The sequence below is a fragment of the Bos grunniens genome, chromosome 18 (assembly GCF_055505025.1).
Source record: "Bos grunniens cultivar Pamir isolate PY7600 chromosome 18, Bosgru_T2T1.0, whole genome shotgun sequence".
Taxonomy (NCBI): domain Eukaryota; kingdom Metazoa; phylum Chordata; class Mammalia; order Artiodactyla; family Bovidae; genus Bos; species Bos grunniens.
The window spans coordinates 37796108-37808770 of NC_141182.1; the positions used below are offsets into that span (position 1 = coordinate 37796108).

Below are 12663 nucleotides of genomic sequence, written 5' to 3' on the forward strand. Positions count from 1 at the left end.
TTATATAAGAAATAAAGGACATGATTCTTTCCCTTAATTTACCAGTTTTTAAAATAATAAGTTGCTTTTCCAGAATACTCTAATGATGACCAGTGCCATCAATAGTATTATTATGAACTCTAGATTTAAATATGTTGATGTATTTTGATGTGTTGAGATTATCATTACTGCTGCTGCTCACATTGTCCCATTTGTGGCCAGTGGGAAACTCTATAAATTGGTTCCTGTGTCCTTACAATATAGACTATGTCATGACTGACACCCTGGCTACTGGTATGACCCAGTGTTTCATGTTCATCTTGTGGAATCTGACTCAAACTGGGAATCAATTATTTTTCCAAGGAGCACTGGTTCCTCTTGCTGCTGCTGCCGCTGCTAAGTCGCTTCAGTTGTGTCTGACTCTGTGCGACCCTATAGACGGCAGCCCACCAGGCTCCCCCATCCCTGAGATTCTCCAGGCAAGAACACTGGAGTGGGTTGCCATTTCCTTCTCCAATGCATGAAAGTGAAAAGTGAAAGTGAAGTTGCTCAGTTGTGTCTGACTTAGTGACCCCATGGACTGCAGCCTACCAGGCTCCTCGGTCCATGGGATTTTCCAGACAAGAATACTGGAGTGGGGTGCCATTGCCTTCTCCACTGGTTCCTCTTAGTTGGAAATAATTAGAGACCACAGTTTCAATGTAATACCCACCTGTTGATAACAGGTTGGTCATGGTTTTTAAGTTTTCAAGAGACCATGTTAGAACAATTTTTAAAAATTATTATTATCATGAGTTCATACTGATACTGCCAATCCAAATTCAGGGCTACCTGTTTTTGCTTACCTTCATCAAACTTATATCTGCATATCCTTTCTTCCGTGAATATGGTTACTTATTTTTGTTATCCCACGATATGCATAGAAAAGTTTCAGAATAAAAATACCAACACTACCACCAATGATAAAATGATTTTAAACAGTTTGACATATTTTAGAGTATTTAGATTTTAGGGCAGCATGGTTTATTGTCAACTTACTGTATTCTGAAAACACTTAACGATATTTTTTTCTTTGAGAAGAGGTTATACTGTTAGGTGACACTATTTCATTTTAACTTAAATGTTTAAGGATTGCATTTTAAATTTAATGTTTTGTACTCTTACCAGATTCCAAAGTCAAATCCACAACACAGAGTATATTCACAGTTAACATATACAACATCTTTACTATCTACTCTACTCCCCATTCCCTATAGGTAGCCATTACCTTTTACTTATGATTTTTTTTTACTTATTCTGTTCTTATATATATACATATTTATATGTTCACTTATGTATTATATTTCCCTTCTTAGGTAAATGGTAGCATAATATGTATACTTTCTTCTACCTTTATTTTTTCACTTAAAACATAAGAAAATAGATGACATAACACAATAGTTGACATGATACCACTGTCACATCCAAAAATTTAATATTTTCTTAATTAAATATCCAGTCAGGGTTCAGAGTTCTCAAATTGCATCATAAAAGTAATTTTTGTTCTTTTTTCAAAAATTAATTTTTTAATGAACCAGACTCTCTATATATTCTATATGTTTATTCTATTCTCTCTTATATTCTATATGTTTCCTCTGCATCCTCACTTCCTCTTTCCCCTCCTTGAGCAGTTTGTTTAAGAAAAACTAGGTCATTTGTCATGTAGAGTTTCCTTTTTTTTTTTGTTACTTTAAACTTTTTATTTTGTATTGAGGTATAGTCAGTTAACAGTGCTGTGGTAATTTCAGGTGAACAGTGAAGGAACTCAGCCATATATATATATATATATATATACACACATATATATATAAATATACATGTATATATATATGAATGCAGTCTAAATTTTGCCAATTGTGTATCCATGACACTGGTTAACATGATCCTCTAACTCCTGTATTCCTATACAATGGTTCAGTTTAGTTCAGTCACCCAGTCGTGTCCGACTCTTTGCGACCCCATGAACTGCAACACGCCAGGCCTCCCTGTCCATCACCAACTCCGGGAGTTCACCGAAACTCATGTCCATCGAGTTGGTGATGCCATCCAGCCATCTCATCCTCTGTCGTCCCCTTTTCCTCCTGCCCCCAATCCCTCCCAGCATCAGAGTCTTTTCCAATGAGTCAGTTCTTCGCATGAGGTGGCCAAAGTACTGGAGTTTCAGCTTCAGCATCAGTCCTTCCAAAGAACACCCAGGACTGATCTCCTTTACGATGGACTGGTTGGATCTCCTTGCAGTCCAAGGGATTCTCAAGAGTCTTCTCCAACACCACAGTTCAAAAGCATCAATTCTTCAGCGTTCAGCTTTCTTCACAGTCCAACTCTCACATCCATACATGACTACTGGAAAAACCATAGCCTTGACTAGACGGACCTTTGTTGGCAAAGTAATGTCTCTGCTTTTTAATATACTATCTAGGTTGGTCATAACTTTCTTTCCAAGTAGTTGGATCAAAAAATCTTCTAAGCCTTTTGGATATATTTTGTTTTTCCATTTCTATTTCTTAAGATGGATTCCTATTGCACTCATATTTAGCCTTCCTTCCTTTCTAAGGTGAACGTTTAAAGTGATGTCTTTTTTGCTATATACAGTTTTACCTGCATTCTGTAAGCTTGAAAGCTAGTTTTTGTAGTGTTTTCATTGTTATTCAGTTGTAAACATTTGCTCATTTCTACTATGATTTTTTCCTTATTAGTTTTCTTATTTACAAATGTTTTCTAAATTCTGAACCGATGGGGGTTTCAGTAGTTATTTTTATGTTATTGATTTCCAGGTAAACTGCATAAGGTCAGAGAACATATCAGCATCTGCTGTAGTGGTATAATATAGTTTATCATTTCAATCCTTTGAAATTTGCTGAGATTTGCTTTATCATTCATCATTGAATACATGTCCCATCTTTAAAAATGTTCCTTGAAAAGAATGTGCATTCTAGTCTGTAGTTGGTTGGTGCAGTATTCTATATATTTAAGTTGTACTACAGGAAATTGCTGTTTTTGAAGGTCTAAATGAAACTTCTGCATTTTAAAAAGATATGCTTGGGGCTGGTGCACTGGGACGATCCAGAGGGAGGGTATGGGAAGGGAGAAGGGAGGAGGGTTCAGGATGGGGAACACAGGTATACCTGTGGCGGATTCATTTCGATATTTGGCAAAACTAATACAATATTGTAAAGTTTAAAAATAAAATTAAATTAAAAAAAAAGATATGCTTTATTTAAAATATATACCATCATCATTGAAGTTTTTCTCTGAGTGAAGTATTAAATGAACATTCCATATTTTTATAAAATTTGGCACTTTTAGGCTGTGCTGCTGCTGCTGCTAAGTTGCTTCAGTCGTGTCCGACTCTGTGCGACCCCACAGATGGCAGCCCACCAGGCTCCCCCGTCCCTGGGATCCTCCAGGCAAGAATACTGGAGTGGGTTGCCATTTCCTTCTCCAGTGCATGAAAGTGAAAAGTCAAAGTGAAGTCGCTCAGCAGTGTCAGACTCTTTGTGACCCCATGGACTGCAGCCCACCAGGCTCCTCCATCCATGGGATTTTCCAGGCAAGAGCACTGTATAACTTACTAAAACCCTCTAGTGACTGCTTATCCAGTGGGATAGTTTTGTTTATTGGGAAGAACTCCAAATCCTGATAAAGGTGGTAGCACATTAGACAGCAGTCTAGTGAGAATGTTGGGTACACCCAGCTGTCATAGCCCAAGTCAGTTACTTTTGCTGTGGCAGTTAGTGATGAGTGTGGTGGAATGTCTGTGTGCAAAGTTTAGGAATGTGTCTGGTAATCAATGTGGGTTGCTTTAAGATCATATTTTTAAGTTCTAGTTTTTGATTATATGTTGCTGCTGCTACTGCCTAATTCAGGTTTTAAAAAGAATAATAAATTATGACTTTCCAGCACAACATGTAGTATTTTGTAATATAGTTATGGGTTTGGTCTTTGTTTGGAAGCTTCACTGACATCCAACCACTGTTCAGGTTATTTGCAATCATCATACAGCTAATGACTCACTCTAAAACTGGCTCTGTGATAGACAGTGGTAGGTGTAGCTCCAAATGTCTTGGTTTATTATTCATCAGTTGGTGTACTCACTTTTCTAATTTTTTTTTTTTTTTTTTTTTTACCTTTCCTGTAGAAGTCAAGTGTTGAGAAGCTATCATAGATCTCAAATTATGATTTGTGAATTAGCTTCTGCCCTGGCTTGGAATTGACCTTTCAAACTAGAGTTGGATATTCCAAAGGCCTTTGAGACTCAGATCCCTGAAATAAGATTTCTAAACCACCAGCAAATAGCTCTCTAACAGAGCCATCTCTGAGGGCAAAATTGTTGCAACCTATTTCAATGGTACTGTGTCTGTTTAAAATTATACACTTAAAAGTATTTAGAATTATTTTGACAATATCATAATGTTTTGTTGATGCTGTTCAGTCACTCAGTTGTGACTCTCTTTGTGACCAACTCTTTGTGACCCCATGGACTGCAGCATGTTAGGCTTCCCTGTCCTTCACCATCTCCTAGAGCTTGCTCAAACTCATGTCCATTGAGTCGGTGAGGCCACTCAACCATCTCATCCTCTGTCTTCCTCTTCTCCTGCTTTCAATCTTTCCCAGCATCAGGGTCTTTTCCAATGTTTACATCGGAGGAAAAATAACCAATAACAAAAACAACCAATTATCAAAGAGAATTAAACAAAATTAAATAAAATAAAGTCTAACAAGACAGTAGGAAATAAACTGTGTATCAATTTTTACGCATCTCAGGTAATTTTTAACTCAGCTAATACTATGTCATGTGGTAAAACATAATATTTTCATTACATCAATTTTAGTTTTGTGTTTTTCATATCTTCATTATCTTAATTACCTTCTATTTCACTTATCAATAACAGAGAAATGAATTAAAATCTTCATCAGTGATTATCCCACTATTTGTAGAAGTCTATATTTTCAGTTATTTTCTCTTAATACATTGAGATTTCATTCTGAGGGTTTCTCACCTTCATTGTTTCTGAACAGTAGTCAGCTGTCCACCTGTTCCTCCTCTGAAGGTAAACTATATGCTTTTCAGATGTTTTCTTGCTCTCTCTTTTTTGTTTTTGTTTTGGCTGTTACACAATTTTAGTGTGATATATCAAGATACAGATTTACTGTAATTTGTTCTGCTTGGGTTTTAGTAACCTCCGTGAATCTGACCTCCATTACTTATGGTACATTCTCTGTCATTATTTCCAATGTGTCTTCTACCCATTCTGTCTTCTCTTGGGAACTCTAATTCGATGTATGTTAGAACTTCTACCTCTGTATGTCATTTATGTTAACCACTTAATAACATTTTCCATATTTTTGTCTCTCTGTACTGCACTCTGGATAAGTTCTTCAGATATATATGGCAGTTCACTAACTGCCTTTGTCTATTTCCAATCTGCTTTAGCTTGCTCTTTAAAGATTTAGATTTTGGTGACTATTTTTTTTTTCCCAAAAAGTTCTATTTAATTTGCTGTCAATCTGCCTGTTTACTTTTCATAGCAAGTTATTCTTTTCCTATCATTTTTTATTATTTTTTTGTGGTTTAAATATTTTTATATATACTCATGTCCCAGTCTCTATCAGGTTCAATTAGAAGTTCTAGAGAGTTTAAGTATTCTTTTTTATGGGCTTTGTTGATTCTCCTGTCAGGCAGGTTTTTTTTTATGGTATACTTTGTAAATGTGAATTGTGAGTTCATCTTTAGTGGAGGCATTTCTCACCTAGACTGGAGCTTGTCTGTCCAAAACGATTTTGCACTACATTATTTCTTGGGATTTAGTCTTTCTGTAAAAGCACAACTGCTTTTCCTACCCAAATCTCAGGTGGAGATAAATTTCCTTGTTATTTCCTCAGGTAAGATGGCAGAATTTTTTACTAGGCTAGCTTTCATGGATGATGAGCCCTGGGAGGATTCCAAATTAACTGAAATAACTTCCCAGCACACAATGCATACAATCTTATTTTCTGTCTCTACCCAGCCAGTAAGTCCCAATTCATTGGATTTCTAAATCTGAAACACATGGTTTTGTCCCCTCACACTATTCACGTGACAGCTCGAGTGCTTATGATGCTTTCAGCCTATTCCTTCTTCCTGGTATCTGAATATTTTCCTCTTCTTGCAAGGTTGGATGTAGATTTTTAAAGCCACTATATTTTATTGAGATTTTATATGTTTGATTCAAGTGAGAGGACTTTTATTTGGAACAGGTATTACAGGTTCACTCTTTGTAGGGAAAGGGGTATGCAGATATGGCAGTAGATGGGAAGGAAAGGGGCTTCATTAGCCCAGATAATGTCAGTACATGTTGAGATTTTCAGAAGCATTTTCAAGACCATGTCAAAATTGTCCTGGGAAATCTGTGGTTTGTAGGCATTCCCCATGACCTTGAAGTTGTAATTCCCCCACCCCCTAAGACTAGGACAAGAAATGAATCACATAGCCTTTAATATTTGGATTAAGCAAATGCTACAGTTTATATAAAACAAGGCAGTTCAGTAGTGATTGAAGCTCCACAAGGTGGTTAGTACCTGGAACTAATCCCCAAATCTCAGCATGTGGATTTTATATAACTGCTTAAGCTCTCCTGCTATGTGTCATCTGATATCACTCTAAGGCAAGAGTTAGGTCCAGATGGGGAATCTGGATAACTAATAGTTATCATTAGATTTAGACCTAACTTCCTATCTTCCTGTATCTTAGCTATGAAGAATGTTGGAAGTAGGACTGAGATGTGTGTTCACTTGGGGTTTTGTAGGAATAAGTACAATATAACTTTAGATTTATGAAGATTAGATACAACCTCATGGAAGGTGCATGAAAGCTAATGTAAAACACATATTCATGTGTTCCCATTTCAGTATGGCCCAATCTTTGCACTGTTTGTGTCTTGAAACTTTTCCAGAGTGAAGGGTATTTTTTCCTCTAGGATTTTGTACTGTGATCTTTCTTACTCTGAGTTCTCCAACAGGCTTGGACTCCATTTGCTTTCTTCACTACATTTTCTAGTCCTTGTCTTGATCCATATTTTGTCTCATAGTATAATCATGCCATTATTCATTTGAAAAACAGTGTTTCAGTTATTTCAGATGGAACTTGAAAAGAGGGGGAAGTATATGTATGTACTCAATACACAATTTTAAGTGGAAAATTTGTTCCAAGTTTTATGATCGATTAGTGATATGTATTGATCATAATCGATCATAAAACTTGGAACAAATTTTCCACTTAAAATTGTGTATGATCGATTAGTGATATGTATGGAGAAGGCAATGGCAACCCACTCCAGTATTCTTGCCTGGAAAATCCCATGGACAGAGGAACCTGGTAGGCTGCAGTCCATGGGGTCGCAAAGAGTTGGACACGACTGAGCGACTTCACTTTCACTTTTCACTCTCATGCATTGGAGAAGGAAGTGGCAACCCACTCCAGTGTTCTTGCCTGGAGAATCCCAGGGATGGGGGAGCCTGGTGGGCTGCCATCTATGGGGTCGCACAGGGTCGGACACGACTGAAGCAACTTAGCAGCAGCAGCAGTGATATATATAGTAATGTATATATAGTAATGCAAACATAAACCCTTTACAATTATTGTAATAAAATTAATTACTATTTAATTATAATACTTTAAAAAATTGCTTCTTATACTTAAACATGTCAAGCTTAATCTCTAGGACATATTTGAATGTAACAAGGGTCCATTTATGAGCATCTTTTTTGTTCCTGCAAATAACAAGTCTAATTTCAAATGTGAATAGAGGAGTCAGAACTATACTCCTTATTAAGCTTGGTTCTCAGCTGTAGTTGAAATGTTAATGTAGTTAGGACTTTAGAAGGAATTACTTTATTCCATATCAAATCACTCACATAAACAAAGGTGAACCACTCATTAATGCCATTACTTTATTCTGAATATTGATAGGCTTATACCTAAATTATACAATTCCCTTCTCTGGAAAATGCTTATAATATGTGTGGCTGAGTCCTTTTGCTGTCCACCTGAAACTATCCTAACATTGTTAATCAGTTACACTCCAATATGAAATAAAAAGTTAAAAAAAGAAAGAAAATACTTGGAGAAGGCCAATAGTCTGGCTATTTTTTAATAACTTCCTGCTGAGAACATTTTTCTTTAAAAGACTAGATGGGTATTTCTTAGACCTGTTCACTTAACAGGCCTAAAAGTCATGGTAACCCAAAAGTAATGAACATTCGTAGTGTCCAAATTATGGTTTCTAAGTATCATTCTCCACTTAAAGAAGCTAGGGCTTCTTAAAGAGCTGGCTGGTTCCACTCCGATATATAAGTTCATAACAAGGTATCATGCCAGAAAGTAAAGAAGATATTAAAATATAGTGTCAAAGGACTTAAGACTAGACATGATTTGGCTCCCATTGGCATGAAATGGGACACTGTGAGCATCAAAAAGAATAAGGAATGAAGTTGTTGAAACACAATGAGTCTAGTGATACTCAAATGAAGAGAAAGAGAAAATAGGGAGACAGAAGAGACGGGAGGGAAAAAACCCCAAAACAACCACCACCACTAATTGGATACTGTTAGTATGAACTCTTTACTCTGAAAATTGGCAAATAAAAAGAAATAAGTAAGCATTTATCCTTTCTTTCCCATATGGGTTGTATTTCTGGATAATACATAGTCCCAGTTAAAGAGGGAAACTTATTTTATATAGAAGGATTTCAACTAACATATTGTGAAAAAATTATAAAATTAGTCACTATTTACAGACCCTAATGAAATAATTGGTACTTCATAACGCTAAAGACAGGAAGTTTTCATTTAATCCCTTATAAGGTTGTCCAAAGAGAATGTTATACATATATATGTATATATATTTTTATATAAATTATATGTTTTCTATGTATATAATATACATAATGAAAAACAGGTAAAGCAAAATAAATACATTTTGGTTTAGCTGAGATGATTAGAATGGGAATTTAAAGGCCTTGATTCTGTTTTTAACTCCATGCAAAAGAAGTACTTTAAATAAAGCAAGTCACTTATTTGAGTGTGCATTTTCCTATTTATAAAACAGTTTGTAGTACAACATGTCTTTTAAAAACCTGTTAATTGGAATTGTGATCTGGGACAATAAAGAAAAACAAGGATTCCGTGTTCACTGTAGGCTTGAAAGAACCTGCATATTACATTCTTGTCCTTTAGAGTCATAACACATAAGGAACTGATTAAACAATTGAACCTTTTTAGCTCAGTGTTTCCCAAATATATTTAATGAAAATACTCTTATCCTTGATTTTTTTTTCATTTAACACCTATGAAACTTTGGGGGAAACCCTAGACTGTGTGATCTCCCAGGACCCTTTTGGCACTAAAGCTCTACGAGCCTATGATTCTGTAAGTCTTTTAAAGTCTATAGAAAATCAAAATAACCAGTTAATACAGTGGGGAAAAAAATCAATCAAATCAGTTGTCTGACAGAAGTGCCTATTTAATTCAGTCCAAATGTTTTATCAAGTAGCCCCAGGTAGACCAGCTTGAGTGTTTAAAAAAATAACCTTGGCAGCATCCTATGAATCCCAGCTTTGTTGTATTTGTGAAATGCTGAGCTTGAGCAAAGCCACAGCATTCATTTGGTCTATCACAGTGATCAAGGCTGATTGCTCACCAATCAGAATGGATACTGTGATTCACATCAGTCAGAAGCTCAGCAATGAGCAAGTTGACTATACATGTATTGCCAGGAATTTCTGAATGACCACCATGCCATCGGAGAAGGCAATGGCACCCTACTCCAATACTCTTGCCTGGAAAATCCCATGGACGGAAGAGCCTGGTGGGCTACAGTCCATGGGGTCGCTAAGAGTCGGACGTGACTGAGCAACTTCACTTTCACTTTTCACTTTCATGCATTGGAGAAGGAAATGGCAACCCACTCCAGTGTTCTTGCCTGGAGAATCCCAGGGACGGGGGAGCCTGATGGGCTGCCGTCTGTGGGGTCACACAGAGTCAGACGTGACTGAAGCGACTTAGCAGCAGCAGCAGGACTTTAAGCCAGAAATATAACCCCTAGTGCCTCAATTTTAAGGAAAGAGAAGGCTGCTGTCAACAGTTTTCTCCTCTTTGCTCTTTGTAGAAGTTTTTTGAAGGTTGGGAAGTGAGGGTCAGGGGGCAGGCACAAGAGTGGAAATGTTTAAATAACAGCATAAGAAAAAGTATGCCTATCTACATACTATCCTACATACTATCCTACAACTATTCAACACATGAGTTTTTAAATTAAACTTTTCTGCTCATTGTAGATTGACATGTAGTTACAAGAAATAGCACAGAGAGATCTCATATACTCCATATATGGTCAGTCGGTATTTCCCAGTAATAACATGTTGCAAAACTATGTATTAAATTGTCACAACCAGAATAACCATGAATAATTTTTAAAGTTTAGAGAAGATGCCAAAAGTAAAGAAAGAAGAAACATAAGGGCCAAAGATACAATGAATGCATAGATTTGATTTCAGATTGATTACCTATCACCCATGTTTTAGGAGAAGAAATCCAAAATACTACATTTTATCAGTAATGAGGCATCCTGATGATTTCTCTTTCTGCATTCGTATAAGTAAATCATGTGTTTTTATGTGTGCATAAGGTCTTAACATGTAACCCTTAGAAATCACATAAACAATATGATTTTGTGTATGCTCCCATCCCCTTCTCCCCTCAAAATACACAAAGTCTCAAAATGTCTGAAGGTGCACACCAAAACATATATATTGGAATCTAGGCCAAACAGAAGATCCCATGTATTGACTGAATCTGCTGTTAAAGCAAATTTTAAACCCATCACTTATTTTGAATGTTAAAGGAAGGACGGTGCAAAAACATCTCTCTGCCTGGGACCTATGGTCAGCAGGGGATTGGAGGGTCCTATCCACTTACCTTTAACAGACTTTTACTTCACTATGTGCATCTATGATGATGGAAGAGTCATTCCTCTTCTTTTCTCCTTTTGTAATAATTATTTATCCAGATACTTGTGCCAGATGAAACCTGCTGCAGCTGTAGGTACATTATCTATTCTTGCCCATCGCTCAGATCCTTGGGTGATGCAAACATGTGTGCCAAGGGTAAATATTTGACCGTTGTTCTAGCCACCATTGCACAGCCCCTGAGTGACCCTGCATTAATTAGCTGAGAATTTCAGGGCTTTGAATCTGATTGAATCAAAATATTGTTTTTACAAGTTGATGAAGGCTCTTGATTGATGTGGGCCCTGCTGATTCTTTAAAGGATTAAATTGTATGTACAGATTACAGAGTCCTGACTGTCACTGCTAAAAATGAGATTTTTTTTTTTAACAAAGCTTCAAAAAAAAAAAAATAGGGCTGTGGTGTGTTTTTTCCCCAGGGGATGTTGTGATCATTTCAGTGGGCATTTAAGAATGTTAAAAATTGATAGAAATGGTCAAAGAAAGTATCAGGTAAAAACAGAGAGAAGAGAAAGAGAAATGGATCAAGGAGGAAGAATGATGTTGGATTCCATTCATCTTGAAAATATGTTTTGTGTACACATCTCCCATGGTAAAGCCTGCCATATTTTACCCAGGATACAGGAAGGAAACACAATCATCGGGGTCTGAGCTGGTCAGGGCTTAGAGGAATTGAATGGCATGCAGCATCTCCAGTGAGAGACACTCATATGGCCCCGGGTCACGCAGCTCTCTGCCTACTGAACCCGAGAGCCCCACAGCATGAGTGAGATATGACAAGAACCAGAGTTAGGCCCTGGTCCAGAGAAAGGGCAAGACAAGAAAAGCTCCAGGGGAAACTAGTATCAATAGAGATGGAAGGAGGAGCACAGATTTCCCCTTGCCAGCCGTTCCATGTTCGTAGCAAATATCCACATCCTCAAACAAGGAGAGTCTCAATGTTGCCCTCTTCTATTTCTCTTCATCAAGATCTCTTATATTGGTCCCATGTTGATTTTTTTTCCCACCTGCAAATTTACAAAACTTTAATTTCATCATGCACCTGTTAACTTGAAAAATAACTTTTCTCATGGAGTCCGTATTGGGTAATGAATCAAAACCAATCAGCATACAGAAGAAACAATAAAATGGAGCACAAATCATCGTGTGCCCAGAGCACGGAGATTGCTGAGGTCTTAGCTGGCAATCCTGATGTGGCTTCTGAGAATGAACCACAGGTTTTAAGTATTTCTGGGAATATGCTGCTTCCCCTAGGTTCCTTTTGGGACAAATTAGCTGTGATCCTGGGTGTTTTTGGTATTTTCTTCTTCTTTCACTTGTACCATGAAGAGGGGGTGGGTCCTGAAAATTGGTTAACCCATAATATGTTATGTGATGGGCAGAACACAGTAATAAGTAACAGTGACCTGGAGCACAGAAAGGGGGAATTTTTAAAGAAGTAAAACTGTATGTACTTGGGCTTAGTTTTAAAAATTCATACAAAAGAATTTTTCTGCATGCGAAACATTTTTAAAGGAAAGTGTTAATGAGCACTAAGTCTGCTCATGCTGTTATAACAAAGTACTAGAGACCGGGTGGCTTATAAACAACAGAAATGTATTTCTCACAGTTCTGACAGCTGGGAGGTCCAAGATCAGAGTGCTGGC

At 37.0% G+C, this 12663-nt stretch overlaps 1 long non-coding RNA gene across 3 annotated transcripts in view; it reads left to right on the forward strand.

Moving 5' to 3' along the window:
• Window positions 1-12663, forward strand: part of LOC147353501 (uncharacterized) — a 577435-nt gene that overhangs the window by 120663 nt on the left and 444109 nt on the right. Inside the window, exon 4 of one of the 3 annotated variants that reach the window (XR_015145691.1) lies at window positions 3325-3869. The exons of the other annotated variants lie outside the window; for them this stretch is intronic. This is a non-coding gene — a long non-coding RNA (uncharacterized LOC147353501). Of the gene's footprint in view, window positions 1-3324; window positions 3870-12663 lie in introns of those variants that run through there. 3 annotated transcript variants of the gene reach the window in all.